This window comes from Schistocerca gregaria, chromosome 7, assembly GCF_023897955.1.
Source record: "Schistocerca gregaria isolate iqSchGreg1 chromosome 7, iqSchGreg1.2, whole genome shotgun sequence".
NCBI lineage: Eukaryota > Metazoa > Arthropoda > Insecta > Orthoptera > Acrididae > Schistocerca > Schistocerca gregaria.
In genome coordinates this window covers 45,990,987-46,013,383 of record NC_064926.1, presented here as the reverse complement: position 1 = coordinate 46,013,383, position 22,397 = coordinate 45,990,987, and the positions used below count along the sequence as shown (strand labels likewise).

The 22,397-nt window shown below is 42.7% G+C and overlaps 1 protein-coding gene across 1 annotated transcript in view; it reads right to left on the bottom strand.

Moving 5' to 3' along the window:
• Window positions 1-6,566: 6,566 nt before the first annotated feature.
• The window catches only part of LOC126281837 (carboxylesterase 4A-like), a 116,715-nt gene continuing 100,884 nt past the window's right edge, over window positions 6,567-22,397 (bottom strand). Inside the window, exon 7 of the mRNA XM_049981088.1 lies at window positions 6,567-6,909. The gene's annotated coding sequence lies outside the window, so the exon portion shown is untranslated. The remainder of the gene's footprint in view (window positions 6,910-22,397) is intronic.

Sequence of the window (22,397 nt, the reverse complement as noted above, 5' to 3'; positions counted from 1 at the left end):
TTTGATGTGTGTATTAGCAGCAGAAATAACTGTAGTTTCTTCCGAAAGAAACTGAATTAATGCTTATGTCTCTGTCATTAATATGGATATGAGAAGAGATTGCGTGTCGTTTAGTGAAGGCTTTCTTTCGATTCATCTACGTGAAAACAGAATTACGACATCTTACGCGTTTTAGGACATGTTTGGTGCGAACAGCTTAGTTGAATCACCCTGTATTATTTGATTTTGTTGTATGTAAGTCACGTGGTTCTTTATTTACAGACAGTTTGTTTCAAGAGCTCTGAATATCTCTGAATGATTCGCTTTGTGATTAACAAGTGAAGGAGGTGAGAAGTAAAGTAATGTTTGTCTTAACTCATGGCTCGCAGCACAGTACAAAGGCGCTCACTGCGAGCGACGTACGATGTGAACACATGTCTGAAGAATCTGTTATTTTTTCTACAATGAGGTGCCAAAAGTCAGGTGATATAGACAAGCACATATACAGGTGAGAGTAGTAACGCGTACATAAGGTATAAAAGAGCAGTGCATTGGCGGAACTGTCTTTTGTACTCAAGTGTTCATGTGAAAAGGTTTCCAATGTGGTGCGGCAGCATTACGGGAATTAACAGACTTTGAACGCAGAATAGTAGTTGGAGCTAGACGCATCGGGTATTCCATTTCGGAAATCCTTAGGGAATTCGATATTCCGAGATCCACAGTGCCAAGCGAGTGCTGAGAATACCAAATTTCAGCCATTGCCTTTCAACGCGGACAGCGCACTGGGCAACGGTTTTTACGCAAACACCGTTAAGTGGAGTTGTCAGTGATAATAGTCAAGCAACACTCCGTGAAATAATTGCGTAAATCAATGTGGAGCGTACTGCGATCGTATCCATTAGGACAGTGCGGCGAAATTACGCGTTAAAGGGAAACGGCAGCAAATGACCGACGCGAGCGTCTTAACAGCACGACGTCTCCTGCAGCGTCTCTCCTGGGCTCGCCACCATATCGTCTGAACCTTAACGCGACTGGAAAATGGTGTCCTGGTCAGATGAGTCCCGATTTCAGTTGGTTCGAGCTGATGGTAGGGTTCCAGTGTGGCAGCGGACTCTACGAAGTCATGGATCCAAGTTGTCAACAAGGCACTGTGCAAGCAGGTGGCGGATAAATAACGATGTGGACTGTGTTTACATGGAATAGACTCTGTTCTCTGGTCCTACTGAACCTTTCATTGAATGGAAATAGTTACATTCGGCTCTTTATAGACCATCTGCAACCATTCATGGACTTCATGTTCGTCATTTGGTCACAATTGTTAGCGATTCGTTTGAAAAACATCCTGCACAGTTCGAGTGTATGATTTGGCCACCCAGATCGCCTTACCTAATCCCATCGAACAGGTATGAGACATAACTGAGAGGTCATTTCGTGCATAAAATTGTGCACCGCCAACAGTTTCGTAGTTATGGTCTGCTATAGGGAAAGCATGGCTCGATACTCCCAACGACGTGTTGAATTCGTGACAGACGATTTTCTGCAGTGCGATGACTTTTGTCACCTCAGTGTATTTGAGGCTCTAACTCCGATAATAATATCTTTTCTGACCTAACTGCGGAAGAGATCAGTTGATGGGAAGCATTCTGAGACGTAAAGACATCGTCAGTTTAGTATGGAAATGGACTGTGGAAATAAAAATCGTTGGCGGTGACCGAGAGATGAGTACAACAAACAGCTTAGACGGGTCGCAGGCTGCAGCAGTTCTCCAGAGCTGAAGAGGCTTGCGCGGCGTAACCTAGCGTGGAGAGCTGTGTCAAACCAGTCTTCAGAGTACAACCAGATCAGAGCTGCCGATGAGGATTTTATACGGTACCGTTCGTTTTTTGAGGTTTGCGTCCAATAAACACGGGCAAAACAATGAAATGTTCTTTCCCATCGTCTTTAAACCTGCAGTCAAATACTTTCATAAGAGCAGCTTTCAAGTTGGTGAACAAGTTTAATTTTAGAGAGCGTATTAACATTGACTGCAGAGAAGAATTTAGTAGTGTAACTACCTTGCTTGCTATGATAAAGGCTCCTGTGGATAATTCTCCTGTGAAACACAAATTGCCGACCCAAATTACTTCAGTCTAACACCGGGACCATTTCTCCCAGCCGGCCTATGTGGCCGACCGGTTCTAAGCGCTTCGGTCTGGAACCGTGCGACCGCTACGGTCGCAGGTTCGAGTCCTGCCTTGGGCATGCATGTGTGTGATGTCTTTAGGTTAGTTAAGTTTAAATAGTTCTAAGTTCTAGGGGACTGATGACCTCAGATGTTAAGTCCCATAGTGCTCAGAGCCATTTGAACCATTTTCAAACACAAATTCCAATTCCAGTTCCAAGGTATTCAGCATGGGTGGAGTCTATGGCCTAGAAATAAAACTGAAAAAAAATTCATCATATAGTAGGTGGAATTGCAATGGCTCTTTACATCAGTTGTAGTTTCCCAAGTTCGTCTTTCTAGCGCTGTTGTTGGGCATATTTAATTTCTCTAATTTTGTCTGTCACAAATTATATTTCAGTCTGGTATAAGGACTAGTTAATTAATCCAAATTTTGCTAACTTTATCCGATAGGGTGTGTGATAAGCAGTGATGACATACGTCCAATATCCTTTGAAATTTTGTAGATGGACGAATTACGAAAGACCAGTATATAAATGGCAATGGTCTTGCCGCTGTGGATACACCGGTTCCCGACAGATCACCGAAGTTAAGCGCTGTCAGACGTGGCCGGTACTTCAATGGGTGACCATTCGGGCCGCCATGCGCTGTTGCCATTTTTCGGGTTGCACTCAGCATCACGATGCCAATTGCGGAGCTACTCGACCGAATAGCAGCGGCTCCGGTCAGAGAAATCCATCATAATGACTGGGAGTGTAGTGTGCTGACCACATGCCCCTCACATCCACATCCTCAGTTGAGGATGACACGGCGGTCGGATGGTCCCGATGGGCCACTTGTGGCCTGAAAATGGAGTGCTTGCTTAATATGTCAATGATACGTACATGTTTACATGCTGAGGCGGGACTGGTTGTTACTCCCACTGCTTTACCTCAAGGTACACTGTATTTCTTATAAATGATGACTTTAGTCATATTCATATTTTATTGTGATACCGGGAGCCTCTTGCAAAGGGATGGAAACCACTGTATTTATTTATTTGCTTTATTGTACAGATTCATTTCCCGTTCCTCTTATGTTGCTATCAGTTATGGAGTGAATGATTGTTTTGAGTGTGATTTCGTGAGTAGGTCAGCTGTATGGTTCAAATGGCTCTGAGCACTATGGGACTTAACATCTTAGGTCATCAGTGCCCTAGAACTTAGAACTACTTCAACCTAACTAACCTAAGGACATCACACACATCCATGCCCGAGGCAGGATTCGAACCTGCGACCGTAGGAGTCGCGCAGTTCCGGACTGAGAGCCTAGAACCGCGAGACCACCACGGCCGGCAGATCAGCTGTAGTTCAGAGGTTTTCCGCCCACCAAATTCGTAGTGAGCTCAGTCAAAAATGCAGCTATAGATTGGACGTTTTGGGGAGTTGGTAGGAAGCCGACCCCCTCTCCTCTAGAGACGAGCCGACTGACCGCTGGCGGCGCTCCTACATTTTTGGTCACTCGTCTTCCGGAGACTGAGAGGGTGGTCGGCCTCGAAACAGGTTTCCGTCAGGCTGTCTGATAAATATCAAAAGGATGACTTATATTGAAGTTAAAATTATTAATAGGTAATTTTTAGGCACTGGCGTGATCAGGGTTGCATTGCGACCACGAATTTTAATCATTTTATAAGTAAAATCCCCGGTTAGAACTTAGATTTGTCCAATCATATGAAGTTAATCCTGCGGTACCTTCAGCACATTTCATGTTTATTGAGGTTTCTTTCAGCTCTCTTCCATTTATTCATTTCAGTTAACTTCTTTGCTGAGTATTTGATGGTTTTTCTATGTAGACTGCGCGTCAACCTTTCGCTTCTGCCACTTATGGTCGCAACAAAGAATAGGGAACCTCATGCAGTGTTTTCAGTCTGGCGTTCGCGAGTGAAGTGTGAAACATTTAAGTAATGTTGCGTGAGAAATTATTTGATTTTACTTCTTGGTCCAATGGTCATTGTCTTCCTACTGCCACCTGTGAAGTACTCCACAGAGAAGAAGCCATCTGTTTGTATAAATTAGGACTTGCGTATGTAGCGTGTAAAATTTACTATTAACCCAATAACCACCCACGTGATGAGTACACTCTTAAGACATTGATTTCCAACTTCGAATGTAGAGTTAGCTGCACGGTCATTGTGCTACGGACGTTCTGGTGGAAAATAAAACTTTGCGTTCAATCCAGTGACGAACGATAATGGTGAGTACATCTTTATGGCATTGACTTTCAGTATCCTGAATGGCACTGCCTGCAGTGATTCTACATAGTGATCTTTCTTGCGCAGTTTCATGAAAGGAAAAGAGTATGATGAATGTGTTAGGACGTATTAATAATGCGTATGTATGTTATACCGTGTAATTTTGGTTGCTTGACACTTTTGTCCCAGTTTACATTATCTTACGGATTCCGTGTACGGTTTATTCCCGCCAAAATCAAGCATACCCCCAGTAGCCATTTTATGTAGTTACAGTTTGTAGCCATTATGTCTTGTGTGTGTGGCTTGATACAAAGTTACTCGTGAATCAGAATTTTATTAGCAACATAATATTCCTCCCAGTCCCATGCATAATTTGCGAGACCGACAATGTTACGCTGTACGCCATCAGCGCATGTAAGATATTTATTATTGTTTGTTTCCGCTGAGATACGGCATAAATGTCGGAATAAATTTTATGTCTAAATGAGAATCCATAATTGTTTCGACTAATAATTTGCACCATCCGATCCCATCAGTTAATGAAATACTGAATTGAATTTTACCGCATTATGATTCTAATGCAGTCATTAGGTAAGAGCCGGCCGGTGTGATCGAGCGGTTCTAGGCGCTTAAGTCTGGAACCGCGCGACCTCTAAAGTCGCAGGTTCTAATCCTGCCTCGGGCATGGATGTGTGTGATGTCCTTAGGTTAGTTAGGTTTAAGTAGTTCTAAGTTCTAGGGGACTGATGACCTCAGATGTTAAGTCCCATAGTGCTCAGAGACATTAGGTAAGAGTACGGCCACTATAGCAAAGGATCGTGTCTGACTGCAGTGCTAATATTTTCAATGAGCTAGCTCCTTTGGTTGCTTGTGTCCTCCCCTTGCCTTATCCGTTGCACAAATTGTTCACTCGTGTAGCTTTGATGACTGTACGACACCAAGCTTTACACCTCGCCCGGGCCCGTCAACGCCGTCATTGGATGGTTGATGACTGGAAACATGTTGCCTGGTCGGACGAGCCTCGTTTCAAATTGTATCGAGTGGACGGACGTGTACGCGTTCGGAGACAACCTCATGAATCCATGGACTCTGGATACCGGCTGAGGACTGTTCAAGCTGGTGGAGGTTCTGTAACGTTGTCTGGCGTGTGCAGTTGGAATGATATGGGACCCTTAATACGTTTAGATACGACTCCGACAGGTGACACGTACGTAAGCATCCTGTCTGATCACCTGTTTGCATTCATGTCTATTGCCCATTCCGAAGAACTAGGGTAATTCCAGCAGGACAATGCGACACCTTACACGTCCATAATTGCTACAGAGTGGCTCCATAAACACTCTTCTGCTGACCACCAATCTCCCCAGACATAAACAATATTGAGCATATCTGGGATGTCTTGCAATGTGCTCTTCAGTGGAGATTTCCACTCTCTCGCACTCTTACGGATTTGTGGACAGCCCTGCAAGATTCATGGTATCACTTCCCTCCGGCACTACTTCTGACATTAGTCGAGTGCATGCCACATCGTGTTGGGGCTCTTCTGCGTGCTCTCGGCCACCCTGCGGTATATTAGGCAGATGCATCAGTTTCTTTAGCCCTTCAGTGTATAAATGCTGAAAGCAAATCTAAGGATTGTAAGCAATGTCTGTCATAAGTGAATGTAAAGTAATTCATAAGGTTCATTTAGTTCTTAATCTCTTACATACAAGTACCTCTTCTTCACTCTGTAAGACTCCACACTAGATTTTCTCAAAATTCATTTTCTTCTAATGTGTATCAAGTTCTTAACCACTTCTGTCTTAACGTTACACATTCCGACATTGCTACAGGCAGTATAAAAGAAAGTATACAATACATCAAAGAACAGCGGAAATTGCTGACCGCCTACATCCTTACCACCCGAATGCCACATTTCCTCGGAGGTGGACTGCCCGAACATTGCCAAGACTTTTGACTTACCGCTCTCCCACTTTGTCTCCAGTGGACATTTTCGTTGGGAGATTTGTGAAGTCCGAGGTATATCAAGTGAAATACGATAAGCTTTCAACAACTGGAAAACCACAGTTTTGAAGGCGTACAACAATTAAAGCCAGCAGTGATAATAATCATTCTTCGGATTACGTAGGAACGATGGGACCTGTGCTTACCTTGCAGGGTCATCACTTTGAAATGAACTAAATTTGTATCAAGAAGTATCTCAATCATGTTCACGTTGTTAAGAGCCTTCAATACAGTGTTCAAGTGGAAAATGGTAAGTGACTTTATAAACACCCTGTATTTCAATGAATAATTCATATTACTACAATATACAAAATAACAAATTCATACGGGTGAGCAACAATGTAATTAGCAGCTTTTCTGATAACTGATGCAGACGTCCACATTCATTTACAGTGGAATGTTCTGGTGCCAGAAGTCCATACGTTCCTTGTAAACATCTTGTTTAAGTTCAAACGTATCGGTAATGTGCAAGTAGTAAAGGTTGCTGTTGTCGAAAGGTTCCCAGACTATCTCCTCGCCTTCTGGAGACGGAGTCCTGGAACAGAAGAGAAGGTTCCAATAATGTCAGCCGCTGTAGCATAGAAGGTTTCAGTATCAACAGTCTATCGATAAGACTTCATTGTTCTTAAACTAGGTGTTTCATTTATCTTGACCAACTGAAATAGCTTTGCATCCGGCAGCAAAATAGAAAATGTACCAAAAAAAGTCATTTATCTACAAGAGAGACATTAACCAGAATAATTTCCTTTCTCGTAACTTTGTTCATTACGAAGATACGTCTTTCTTAAATAGCACTCCGTATCTTTTATTCGGTAATCCACACGCCCGTGTTCATACACGTGTCAAAGTGAACCATTCACGTGAACGCGTTATTAAATTCATAACTCCATTTGTTGGAGTTGACAGTAAATAAATGAAAACACGAGGAAAGGGACTATCTTTACTGTACGCCACACACCGCTTGAAACTACCACACTACTGCTTCCGTACTGTAATTAAGAAAACACTATCGAAATTACTGTTCTGCTAACTTATGTTATCCATAGAGGAGCAGCACTCTTACCTTGTCTATGTCGGTGTACACCACACCCACACAAAACTGCAACAAAAACGGCTGACTGAATTACAGGTGTGCATTTTGTTTGGGTCGGCCTTTGTTTACTGTCACTCCAACAAGTGGACGAGTTCCTTTACCCCAGCTATCTGCACTGTGTGTTACGTCATATTTACATGATACGTTTTTGAGCAGGTCTTCAGGAGAGAAAGTGAACTATCGAATGAAAAATTTAGAATGCTATTTAAAATAGATGCACTACCTCTCATACCTTCGTAACGAATGTAGAAACAAAAACCGCAATCACGTGTCCTCTGACGAAGGGAGACCACGGCGCTGGGATCACAGATTTACTTCAAACTTTGTACAGCTTTAGTAGGCCATTACAACAACACAATAGGCAAGTTGTAAGGTGCACTACTCTGGAAAATCCGAGGAAATCGTGAGAGAGGTTTTAAGCGTCTGTTCTGTTGCGTATGTATCTGTGCGAAAGTGCCAGACGTTAGAGATATGGTGGTCAAATGGTTAGTGTTCGAGCTCCGTATGCTGGCACGGTAGCTGAGCGTGTTCTGTCAGAGGGCTAGTTGCTCTCTGTAATAAAAAAACACTGAGTGGCAAGATCTACAACGAACTTGCAAGGGTGTCTTGTGATGTCTGCCCAGACCAAATGCAACGAACAATAACGAAGAAAATAAAGCGTCGTGAGACGACCCTCTACGAGGCGACACTGCGGCTCCCGATCACACTCAGTTTTTAATCTATATTTTTTCATCACTGGTCATATTATTTAATTTATATGACATTTGAGAAGTAATACAATTAAAAAGAACACGTGTATTTGGGTGAAGTGTTAGTGAATTTCATGTTATTTGACTACTTACTATTTTAAATTTAATTATTAGAACAAACATATTTATAGCTATCGACAAGTAAATGAAGAAATGCATATAATTTTCCTGAAAATGTAAGCCTGTCGTGATTTGCGAAATCCCTTATACATGCAGCCTGTTAAGGTACCAGCAACTACTTTGCACATCGAGCAGCAAAGACAGAGGCAGGCCCCATGTGGCAGTTAACCTGCGTAATAGTGAGAAGTTGCTAATCTAGCGAGAATGAGCAGTGTAGGTGCAAATCTTTTAAATATCACAGAATTGACAAACGTACTATAAAAATTAAGTTTGAACGAGAGTCGAACCGTTGTCTCATACATGTTTGTCTTATGTAGCTCGAACGCTATTCACTTTTTTTTATTGATCTCATTTTGTTCGTGACACCCGTTTAAATTCATCGTCTATCCATCCACTCAACTTTTATATGACAGCTAACCCTCTAACAGAACACGCTGAGCTTCCGTGCTGGAAAATTTGTATGTGTGAAAAAAAAGCACGAATGTTTTTCCCTTCAAAGTAGGATGAATTTTATAATCTGAACCCTGAAACTATTACAAGCTACTAATACAAAATACACATAATTTTCATTTTCAGTCGCACTCTTGATGATGTCCTTACTTAACTTAGAAATAAACAGCTGTGATTGTTCTAGTTGTATATACCTAGGTCACGCACCAGTCACAGGCACACAAACCCATGCTCAGGAATCAACTGATAACCGCTCTCAGACACACATGCGGTGAAAAATTGAAGCAAACAAGGAGTAGATTAACGAGTTTCTCCCGTTCCACATTGAAGCCATTAACAGTTAGGGGCATGTGCAATCGTCGCTACCTCTGATCACACTCCGTGTATCTCAGTTCTCAATTAATCGTGATTAGTATTTTTCACGCTAAAATATTAATCACTCCTCAAGTCACTAGTTGTTGTTGTTGTTGTTGTTGTCTTCAGTCCTAAGACTGGTTTGATGCAGCTCTCCATGCTACTCTATCCTGTGCAAGCTGCTTCATCTCTCAGTACCTACATCCTTCTGAATCTGCTTACTGTACTCATCTCTCGGTCTCCCTCTACGATTTTTACCCTCCACGCTGCCCTCCAACGCTAAATTTGTGATCCCTTGATGCCTCAAAACATGTCCTACCAACCGATCCTTTCTTCTAGTCAAGTTGTGCCACAAACTTCTCTTCTCCCCAATCCTATTCAATACCTCCTCATTAGTTACGTGATCTATCCACCTTATCTTCAGTATTCTTCTGTAGCACCACATTTCGAAAGCTTCTATTCTCTTCTTGTCCAAACTAGTTATCGTCCATGTTTCACTTCCATACATGGCTACACTCCAAACAAATACTTTCAGAAACGACTTCCTGATACATAAATCTATATTCGATGTTAACAAATTTCTCTTCTTCAGAAACGCTTTCCTTGCCATTGCCAGTCTACATTTTATATCCTCTCTACTTCGACCATCATCAGTTATTTTACTTCCTAAATAGCAAAACTCCTTTACTACTTGAAGTGTCTCATTTCCTAATCTAATTCCCTCAGCATCACCCAATTTAATTTGACTACATTCCATTATCCTCGTTTTGCTTTTGTTGATTTTCATCTTATATCCTCATTTCAAGACACTGTCCATTCCGTTCAACTGCTCTTCCAAGTCCTTTGCCGTCTCTGACAGAATTACAATGTCATCGGCGAACCTCAAAGTTTTTACTTCGTCTCCATGAATTTTAATACCTACTCCAAATTTTTCTTTTGTTTCCTTTACTGCTTGCTCAATATACAGATTGAATAACATCGGGGAGAGGCTACAACCCTGTCTCACTCCTTTCCCAACCACTGCTTCCCTTTCATGCCCCTCGACTTTTATGACTGCCATCTGGTTTCTGTACAAATTGTAAATAGCCTTTCGCTCCCTGTATTTTACCCCTGCCACCTTTAGAATTTGAAAGAGAATATTCCAGTCAACATTGTCAAAAGCTTTCTCTAAGTCTACAAATGCTAGAAACGTAGGTTTGCCTTTTCTTAATCTTTCTTCTAAGATAAGTCGTAAGGTCAGTATTGCCTCACGTGTTCCAACATTTCGACGGAATCCAAACTGATCCTCCCCGAGGTCCGCATCTACCAGTTTTTCCATTCGTCTGTAATGAATTCGCGTTAGTATTTTGCAGCTGTGACTTATTAAACTGATAGTTCGGTAATTTTCACATCTGTCAGCACCTGCTTTCTTTGGGATTGGAATTATTATATTCTTCTTGAAGTCTGAGGGTATTTCGCCTGTCTCATACATCTTGCTCACCAGCTGGTAGAGTTTTGTCATGACTGGCTCTCCCAAGGCCGTCAGTAGTTCTAATGGAATGTTGTCTACTCCGGGGGCCTTGTTTCGACTCAGGTCTTTCAGTGCTCTGTCAAACTCTTCACGCAGTATCGTATCTCCCATTTCGTCTTCATCTACATCCTCTTCTATTTCCATAATATTGTCTTCAAGTACATCACCCTTGTATAAACCTTCTATATACTCCTTCCACCTTTCTGCCTTTCCTTCTTTGCTTAGAACTGGGTTGCCATCTGAGCTCTTGATATTCAAACACGTGGTTCTCTCCAAAGGTCTCTTTAATTTTCCTGTAGGCAGTATCTATCTTACCCCTAGTGAGATAAGCTTCTACATCCTTACATTTGTCCTCTAGCCATCCCTGCTTAGCCATTTTGCACTTCCTGTCGATCTCATTTTTGAGACGTCTGTATTCCTTTTTGCCTGCTTCATTTACTGCATTTTTATATTTTCTCCTTTCATCAATTAAATTCAATATTTCTTCTGTTACCCAAGGATTTCTAGCAGCCCTCGTCTTTTTACCTACTTTATCCTCTGCTGCCTTCACTACTTCATCCCTCAGAGCTACCCATTCTTCTTCTACGGTATTTTTTTCCCCTATTCCTGTCAACTGTCCCCTTATGCTCTCCCTGAAACTCTGTACAACTTCTGGTTCTTTCAGTTTATCCAGGTCCCATCTCCTTAATTTCCCACATTTTTGCAGTTTCTTCAGTTTTAATCTACAGGTCATAACCAATAGATTGTGGTCCGAGTCCACATCTGCCCCTGGAAACGTCTTACAACTTAAAACCTGGTTCCTAAATCTCTGTCTTACCATTATATAATCTATTTGATACCTTTTAGTATCTCCAGGGTTCTTCCACGTATACAACCTTCTTTCATGATTCTTAAACCAAATGTTAGCTATGATTAAGTTGTGCTCTGTGCAAAATTCTACTAGGCGGCTTCCTCTTTCATTTCTTAGCCCCAATCCATATTCACCTACTATGTTTCCTTCTCTCCCTTTTCCTACTAACGAATTCCAGTCACCCATTACTATTAAATTTTCGTCTCCCTTCACTATCTGAACAATTTCTTTTATTTCATCGTACATTTCTTCAATTTCTTCATCATCTGCAGAGCTAGTTGGCATATAAACTTGTACTACTGTAGTAGGTGTGGGCTTCGTATCTATCTTGGCCACAATAATGCGTTCAGTATGCTGTTTGTAGTAGCTTACCCGCATTCCTATTTTCCTATTCATTATTAAACCTACTCCTGCATTACCCCTATTTGATTTTGTGTTTATAACCCTGTAGTCACCTGACCAGAAGTCTTGTTCCTCCTGCCACCGAACTTCACTAATTCCCACTATATCTAACTTTAACCTATCCATTTCCCTTTTTAAATTTTCTAACCTACCTGCCCGATTAAGGGATCTGACATTCCACGCTCCGGTCCGTAGAACGCCAGTTTTCTTTCTCCTGATAACGACATCCTCCTGAGTAGTCCCCGCCCGGAGATCCGAATGGGGGACTATTTTACCCCCGGAATATTTTACCCAAGAGGATGCCATCATCATTTAATCATACAGTAAAGCTGCATGTCCTCGGGAAAAATTACGGCTGTAGTTTCCCCTTGCTTTCAGCCGTTCGCAGTACCAGCACAGCAAGGCCGTTTTGGTTAATGTTGCAAGGCCAGATCAGTCAATCATTCTGACTGTTGCCCCTGCAACTACTGAAAAGGCTGCTGCCCCTCTTCAGGAACCACACGTTTGTCTGGCCTCTCAACAGATACCCCTCCGTTGTGGTTGCACCTACGGTACGGCCATCTGAATCGCTGAGGCACGCAAGTCTCCCCACCAACGGCAAGGTCCATGGTTCATGGGGGGGAGGAAGTCACTAGTATACTATGTTTTTATTTCGGCCTTTAGTGATTACCACACAAAACCGATCAGTTTCAATAAAACTGAAATTACAACTTGTTTCGAATATGTATTTCACATTAAATAGATACCTTTATGCATCAGTAATGGAAATCCCAACAATTATTTCTAGCAATAAGGTCTACGAAATTCGTAACTGTTCTTAAGTTACGCTCTGGCCCATTATCTCTGATTACATCATTGTTAACTCATGATGGTTTAGAAGGATGATGATTGGTGACAGTTTCATTACTAGAAATTCTAGTTACGAAATATATATCATCACTCGTTTCATGTTAGGAAGTACTGAAGGAAGGAATCGGTGAAATCTGTGTTAAATGGCAAGAAATTTTTGAATTTTGTATTTCCAAATTAGTATATTCCAGAGAAATATATTATAAATCTAGTAATCTACTAATCATGAAAGGGACAGCGGATCTAAACAACGCATCCAGAGAGTAAATTAAACCCATACTGTCGTGATACACCTGCTTCAATAAGTAAAATTATTTCCTTAAGTGATCATTTGAGTGAAATTTGGTACAAAAAGAAAGAAATAGTGGCTAAAGGTGCTATACTTCTCCAAACAAAAATATTCTGACGTCTGAAATCGCGTTTTAATATTAAATTTTGAAGTGCTACGAAGTTAATCCAAAAATATCGTTATACATATGGGGGACAAAATAAATCTGGCCCAGAAAATATTTCGCGCAGCTTAAGATAGGCAACCGAACATACATCGTCCACACTTGCGGCAGACGACATATGTTAGACTGCCTATTAAGAGCTTGCCAAATTTACATTGCGCAGGTGAACTGAAAGGCTCTGAGCACTATGGGACTTAACTTCTGAGGTCATCAGTCCCCTAGAACTTCGAACTACTTAAACCTAACTAACATAAGGACATCACACACATCCATGACCAAGGCAGGATCCGAACCTGCGGCCGTAGCGGTCGCGCGATTCCAGACTGGAGCGCCTAGAACCGCTCGGCCACCCCGGCCGGCTGAATTGGAAGAGTCACTGTCTTCAAACACCGTCATTTCCCCCCACTGCGACGCACAAGTGTGAAATTTGACTCAGATGTGCTGGAGCCCCTTTTAATAGTGCAAAAATGTGGTTCCCTGAGACATCACCCTTCAGTTCAGCTATGGTTCAAACATCAACACCTGCGAAAAAAAATGCCAGAGCTCAGAAATTCAGGTGACGTGTGAAGTGTGTTACTGATGTCATACTGGCAGAAAATCTCACCACAGTTCTGCCGAACACCTCTTTGGACTTGTCTTTGATGGGGAGGTCATCAAAATCGCCCCCCCCCCCTCTCTCCTTACCCACGGCTCGCCCCACCTCGTCACGGCTCTGTAATTAAACTCAGAACCGGGAAGTCCAGCGTCGAAATCATCTGGTTTTCTTATGGTTGGTTGAAGAAGACATTTCACACTCTGCCGCTTAGACTCGAGACGAAGAGGTCTCAGGAGGTGGCATTAAGAGCATAACTAAAACCACCCACTCCCTTGGGGTGTCCACTTAGGCCGGCCGCTGTGGTCGAGCAGCTCTAGGCGCTACATTTGGGAATCACGCTGGTGCAATGGTCGCAGATTCGAATCCTGCCTCGGGCATGGATGTGTGTGATGTCCTTAGGTTAGTTAGGTTTAAGTAGTTCTAAGTCTAGGGGAGTGATGACTTCAGATATTAAGTCCCATAGTGCTTAGAGCCGTTTGAACCACTTTTTGTCCACTTACATACTACTGTCTAAAAGGAGTGTTTGCAGTGCGACGTGCGGCAGAACGACTATCTTGACTACCTATGACACTGCCGACACCACGTGATGAATCAGTCCTTCTCAAGGACGTAACGAGGGCTGAGGCCCCATCGAATGTGATCTCACCTCTTTGGAGTGTAGTGCAACTGCAATTTTTACTCTGGCATGCGGGGGGGGGGGGGGGGGGGGGGACGACTAGGGACCGTTCAAAACCATTAGGCGACATTTGAAGATTATCCAAAGCAGCAAAGGGCGTTTATGCTTATTTAGCCCTGCTGTTTTGCACTCTTCTGTGACGTGTTCACGTGTCACGCGACGCTGACATGTACATAAACAGAACAGTGTAGTGTCCATCTAAGGCTCCCTAGTTTGGCCAAACTCTCGCTGCCACATGTGCGCCTTGGTTTAGCACTTTGAAAATGTACCTGTGCACAGGCAATGCTTTACAAATTACTAGGCGCCTGAGATCAGGCAACCCCTCGACGTCTTCCATCTGAATGGCACTACACTGGTACTCTAGTGCTTGCCTCAGGGCATCTTAATTCTGACCACTATCGCAGAGATGGCAAGGGAAGGGCTGAGATGTAGGTAAGGGGGAAGGAGGGAGACCATATTCCCATCGTGTGACACGTCTGTGGTCGCGTTGGAGAAAAATGTTTAGAAATTTGGTGTCAATGTGCATTTAACGAACCTTACATCTTGCATGAACGTCTCAGCTCTGGCCTTTCCCGCCGAGCCTGAGGGTGACGTGGTAGGCGACCACGCTTTTGCATCATTATAGAGAAAGTTTGTGTTACGGCGTAATATCAAGCAGCGACAGGCCAGTCGGGAACAGTAGAGCACAGAGGGCTGTGACAAGACGTTAGGCAATTGCACGCTGACCGACCCCTCTCCAGGGCGGGAAAGCGGCAGCAGCGGCCCCTATGTGACGAGGACGTAAGCGCCACGCCCGACTGGTCGCGGCCCAGTCGAACAGGAGCCACAAGACTAGTGATCTGCATCGAAGCGCCAAAGCTCATTACTTCGCTTGTATTACAATTTTTAAACTGAAAAAGCTTGTGTATTTCGGATGTCGTCCTTTGCTCGCGACACATCTCCGTAATTCTCAACGTTAACTATTGTCATTTATTTTTCGTAATAAAACTCATTAATACGATTTCATTAAATTGTTGTCTAGCGATCTGAGGATGGTTTCCGTGACACTTCATATGCAGCACAGGTGGAGTATCCCCTATAAAATCATGATAGCGTGCTTGATGCTTGTACTGTAGTGCAATGAGTCGTATGTCAACACAAGCACCGAAGTCAACATTACCTTCCTTCAATTGGGCCAACTGGCGGTGAATCGAGGAAGTACAGTACATACTGACGAAACTAAAATGAGCTCTAACATGGAAATTAAGCGTTTCCGGACACATGTCCACATAACATCTTTTCTTTATTTGTGTGTGTGGAATGTTTCCTGAAAGTTTGGCCGTACCTTTTTGTAACACCCTGTATACGTATAGGCTTGAACTGAATGACCATATGACGCCTCACAGCTCTGTGCTGCAGGAAGATGACGTGCACGTGACGTAGGTGGCGTTCTGCCATCCCATTGTTCAACGCTCAGACGCACACTCAGAATATCTGACGTGACAGATATCGCTCTGCACGTTCGGAAAGACTCCCAAACGTGCTATTGCACGCCATGACGTCAGAAACGCGGCACGCTCAACGCTCAACGTTCGGATGCACGGTCCGTGTGTCGACGGCTTAAGCTTACACGCTACTTAATCTAACTTAAGCTAACTTATGCTAAAGACTACACACACACACACACACACACACACACACACACAAGGCTGAGGGAGGACTCGAACCTCCGACGGGAGCAGCAGTGCGAACCGAGACAAGGAGCCCCAGACCGTGCGGCTACCCCGCGCGGCCCATGCCTGAAGGACACTGCATTATACATCGTATAACACATTACATTGCACATACTTTCTCGACGAGGCAGTGACAATGATAATGAAAGCCTCTCCCTGTATAAGAATCACAGCAACTGTGTGAATGAAGGACGTAGACACACAACGGTATATGGAGATTTGGATCGGTCCTTGAGGCGTCGCACGAATATGCGAAAGGGTTGAAGCGACTGCTCGCGATAGACGGGAAATCAGCGTTCGAGACCTGGTCCGACACAAATTTTCACAGTCACTAATCCGTTGTGCTGCTGAAGTCTAATCATAGTCTTACTTTTAATTCAAATCAGTTTTTCTTCGGCCACAATGGTTGTGAAAACTCTTTCCGAGCAGCGGTGTACTGAAAACTGCAGCACGCGGAAAAGGGAGCCCTAATGACTGTAAACTCTGATGATTCGTAGTACAGGTGACCAGAAAATGATGTTTCAGATTCAGGAGGTTCAGTTAGATTCAACAGCGGCCTCTCTTGAGGGACATAGTACTAAAAACTTTTACACTTCATCAAATTCGTTCCTTTTAATGTGTGTCAGGGCGCTGATTACCACGATGTTGAGCGCCCATAAGCACCAAAACACACACACACACTCACACACACACACACACACACACACACACACACACACACACATACACATTTCAGCAAAATTTGTAACAACACATTGCAATGTTATACTGCTTCGTGAATTGTATAAATGTAAGTAGAACCGGCACCGTAGCTCAGCGTGTTCGGTCAGAGGGTTAGCTGCCCTCTGTAATAAAAAAAAACTGAGTTAATAGATCAACAACGAACTTAAAAGGGTGTCTTACGACCGTCCGCCCCGATCAGGTTCAACGAACAAAAAAAAAAAAAAACGAACAAAATGAGATTTATAACCGGCACGGTAGCTCAGCGTGTTCGGTCAGAGGGATAGCTGTCCTCTGTAATAAAAAAACTGAGTTAATCGATTAACAACGGCCTTCAACGGATGTCCTACGACGTCCGCCCCGAGCAGAAGCAACGAACAAAAGCGAACAAAATCAGACTTAAAAAAAAAAAGAGTAGCGTCTTTGATTCATAATCAAACCGTCTTCGGTCCCGGGTTCGATCCCAGTCACCGCCTAAATTTTGATAAATAGTCAGCATTGGCGGCCGAAGACTTCCGGCATAAGAAGTCAGCCTCATTCTGCCAACGGCCTTGTCAAAGCGGGCGGAGGAGCGGATAGAGGTTCAGGGCACTCTCTTGTCCTAGGGGTGGGAAATTGCCCATAAAGGCGGAAGAATCAGCAATGATCAACGACATGAGGATGCAGAAGGCAATGGAAACCACTGCACTGAAGACACGTAACGTGTACCCACAGGTCATGTGGCCTGTAATTGAAGAAGTGTCATGATGATCTCTCCATTGGCAAAAGATTCCGGAATAGTTCCCCATTCGGATCTCCGGGAGGGGACTGCCAATTTCTAAAATCATTTGGGGAAGTGGCAACAAAACGACTATTCACGTTGGTGTGTAGAATATATGAGTCTGGCGACATACCATCTGACTTTCGGAAAAGCATCATCCACACAATTCCGAAGACGTCAAGAGCTGACAAGTGCGAGAAATATCGCACAATCAGCTTAACAGCTCATGCATCGAAGTTGCTTACAAGAATAATATACAGAAGAATGGAAAAGAAAACTGAGAATGCGCTAGGTGACGATCAGTTTGGCTTTAGGAAAAGTAAAGGCACGAGAGAGGCAATTCTGACGTTACGGCTAATAATGGAAGCAAGGCTAAAGAAAAATCAAGACACGTTCATAGGGTTTGTCGACCTGGAAAAAGCGTTCGACAATTTAAATTGGTGCAAGCTGTTCGAGATTCTGAAAAAAGTAGGGGTAAGCTATAGGGAGAGACGGGTCATATACAATATGTACAACAACCAAGAGGGAATAATAAGAGTGGACGATCAAGAACGAAGTGCTCGTATTAAGAAGGGTGTAAGACAAGGCTGTAGTCTTTCGCCCCTACTCTTCAATCTGTACATTGAGGAAGCAATGATGGAAATAAAAGAAAGATTCAGGAGTGGAATTAAAATACAAGGTGAAAGGATATCAATGATACGATTCGCTGAACACATTTGCTATCCTGAATGAAAGTGAAGAAGAATTAAATGACCTGCTGAACGGAATGAACAGTCTAATGAGTACACAGTATGGTTTGAGAGCAAACCGGAGAAAGACGAAGGCAATGAGAAATAGTAGAAATGAGAACAGCGAGAAACTTAACATCAGGATTGATGGTCACGAAGTCAATGAAGTTAAGGAATTCTGCTACCTAGGCAGTAAAATAACCAATGACGGACGGAGGAAGGAGAACATCAAAAGCAGACTCGCTATGGCAAGAAAGGCATTTCTGGCCAAGAGAAGTCTACTAATATCAAATACCGGCCTTAATTTGAGGAAGAAATTTCTGAGGATGTACGTCTGGAGTACAGCATTGTATGGTAGTGAAACGTGGACTCTGGGAAAACCGGAACAGAAGAGAATCGAAGCATTTGAGATGTGGCGCTATAGACGAATGTTGAAAATTAGTTCGACTGATAAGGTAAGGAATGAGGAGGTTCTACGCAGAATCGGAGAGGAAAGGAATATGTGGAAAACACTGATAAGGAGAAGGGACAGGATGATAGGACATCTGCTAACACATCAGGGAATGACTTCCATGGTACTAGAGGGAGCTGTAGAGGGAAAAAACTGTAGAGGAAGACAGAGATTGGAATACATGAAGTAAATAATTGAGGACGTAGGTTATAAGTGCTACTCTGAGATGAAGAGGTTAGCACAGGAAAGGAAGGAATTCGTGGTGGGCCGCATCAAACCAGTCAGTAGACTGATGGCCAAAAAAAAAAAAAGAAAAAAAAAAGTAGAAGTTTCCACCATGATGACGGTAACTTTAGTCTGGATATGACTGTCAGAACGATAATTTCTTAATTTTAACGCTAATTCTAAGACATTTTTAGGTATAAAATCATTTATTCTCCTGTTGTGTATAATTGACGTAACGCTAAAAAATCAAGTTTGAAAATAGTAAATTTATATTTGTTAGTACGATAACCTATTCAGATAGCATCTATGTTGAGGTGCACCCAACCTACAGTCTTTGCTTTTCAGACATTAGAAAACCTGAACAGAGCCGTTAGTTAGCTTCGAGTAGTCAGTTTTGCGTAGGTGCAAGACTGTAACCTGATAATGCTTGAGACATCGCGTAATTAACAGTTTTGTTTGGAAAGAAACATTTAGTGGTCTTGTGAGTATTTTCAAGTAATGAGCAAAACAAGTGTAGATTTAAGGTATTTCGACTATGGGTACTCAAAATAAAGCAGTTTCCATTTTCTCGAAATATTGTATAACGTACAAGGAATAGCAGAACATGCAGAAGGATGCACAATCACGACTTACTGTGCTAAGACAGATCCTAAAATACTATTAATTTTGCATTGTGGTCGAGAGGTGGAAAGCTACAGGCTTTCGGAAATGGTTTTGTCATACCGCGACATCGATATTTCTGCTCGTACTGAACACGCCGCTTCCACAGAGATTCGCGTACGAAACATGCCGTTATAAGAGGGTATACGCAGCACTGAACACGAAATGACCTACATAACGTGACTCTAAAGTTCCGCCAACAGTCATGGTTCGACACTGCAGTACCTGTACATCTATCTACTTCAACCACTGCATTAGGTTTCTTGTTCGAGAACGACAACCAGTCCATACAGCACCGAACACGAAGCGCCGTCGCTGAAAGTGTTTTTGTTTTCCTATCCAAACTAGCCCCTCTTTAAACTTGCTGTTCAATGAGGCGCATACGTGCTACACCAGTGGTGCCAACCGCAGCCAATTGAACCGCTCCCGACTTTGAAAAAAAATGTGAGGACATGAATCACAGAACTTAACTACCAGAGGTTTCGTATATTTCATGAAACACACGCACATTGGCAGCATTTTTCTCGCGTCGTTTCTCGTTTCACCTCCATACACAAAACTCCGCTTTCTTTCGAAGACCACCTATTTCATGCATCGTTATCATTCAAGGCCAAAATTTGTCTCCCGCATTTAGTAGTTTCAAAAATTAAGTGAATTCGTTCTACGTCACCTATTTCTGTTAAAAGTATTTTCATCTCGTGTGAAATCATGTGTAAGCGAGCTATAACTGTACAGAATTACCTAAATGGTTCAAAATTATTTCATGATCGCTGTTCTTGTCTGTTTACAAGATCGGGGATCTTGTAAAGCCCGCCCTGCGGGTATGACCTTTCCCACATAGGACAGACGACTCGTGCAATGCGGAAAAGATGTAGGGACCACGATGGATACATCCGATTTCTACAGACCAATAAATCTGTTGTGCCAGAGCACTGAAGCGATACCAGTCTGTCTGTGAGGTATGAACGTGACATTCTAGCGTCGAATTTACCTTTTTGGGACGCGGTGGTGAAAGAGTCCTTTGGAATTCATTTGGCGAAAAATTTAACTGACAAAAATAGATGTTTCATCCTTGACTTTCACGAAATCCTGCTCGTCCGTTTGTAAAGTCGCAAAGACGTCAATACTATGTAGAGAATAATGACACATCGATACTCCTTGGACTGACCGCGAAGCCACAGATTCTTTGCTGCCGGCTGATCAACATCTATGGCGCTTGTGTTTTCTGTGGTTTAAAACGAGGCAAGAAACGCTATAGTGTGATGTAGCTTCAACTGACTCACTAAATATTAGAAAAAGAGCTTTTGAAATGTAATGGAGTGGATTGTTTATCTATGTTACGTTTGAGAAGTCAACATATACATTTTGTTCTTCCTGAAAACATAAACGTATCTGATGGCAGTCAGTTTGAAATAGTTCAACAAGTTGTAATTTTCTTAATATCGTGTCAGAGAAAGAGGTTAGTAACGTGTCGATAGGTAGCAATGTTAATCAAACAGCAGAGTGAGTGTGAATAGTAGCTGAAGTTGGTTGTTGTTGACTAGCAAGCGAACAAATGGCCTGTTTTGTAGCTGCAGGTTTAGAAAGGTTTTCGGTGTACAGTACATATTGTGAATGGACGTACTCTGATGAGCCAAAGCATAATAGCTTGTTCTTCCGTCTTTGGAACGAAATATATCACTAAATCTGCGTATCAGGGATCCCTCAGTTCGTTGGTATGTTTGTGGAGGCATGTGGTATTAGATTTCTTCGCACAAGTCATGTAATTCTCGTAAATAAAGGGACCGCTGATTTGCGTCCGATAGTGGTAAGTGAACTGCTAACGATGGATAGCGCGGATCGTGAAGTTATAGCACACCTGTAGTGAACTGCTTCAAAGCGTAGATTAATATTTCAAAATGTGATTTTAAAGTTACACTGTTCGAACACAGGAGTCTATTAAGTGAATCATTTTTGACACTGAGAACGTGCTGTGAACTACACTGCGTAAGGAAGTCTCACTTCTTCGAAACACCGTAATTGTCTCCCACTGCGACGCACAAGTTTGGGATTTGGCTCAAAGCCATCTACAACAGAAGTGTGCTCCATGCGAAACCAGTCTCCGACGGCTCTGCGAACAGCAAGGTCTTGTCACATGCGAGAAAAAGGCTCCAGCTCCCAAGTTCATACTGGGTGTAAGGTGGGTTCATTATGCCCCACTGCCACCAAATGTCACCACAGTTCTGCTCAAGGCCACCGCTTCTTTTGATGCCTCTTCGGTGGAGGTCAGAATCGCGACAACCAGCTTTAGAACACCCAATTTTCTCATGGGTTGCCAAGGGAGGCATTTGAGACACTCTGCCGCTCAAAATCGACACAAAAGCTTTCAGTCGGAGACATAAAGGACGTCATTAAAAGCATTCCTTTCCTTGGGGTGTTGATACCCACACATTTCGTGACCATAACGTAACTTTGTTCGAAATAATTTAAATAATTCGTTTGGTAATTTTTGCGTTAATTATTTTTCATTGTAATATGTAATCAATGTGAAAACTTTTTTTCTGACATAGTTTACGGTTTTTTGTCATTCAACAGTGTTACACATTCTCGAACTTCCTGTATTGAAGCGAAAATTTCAATTTTTTCTTCATTTTTATATATATAAATGTGTCTGTGAATGCTTATCCT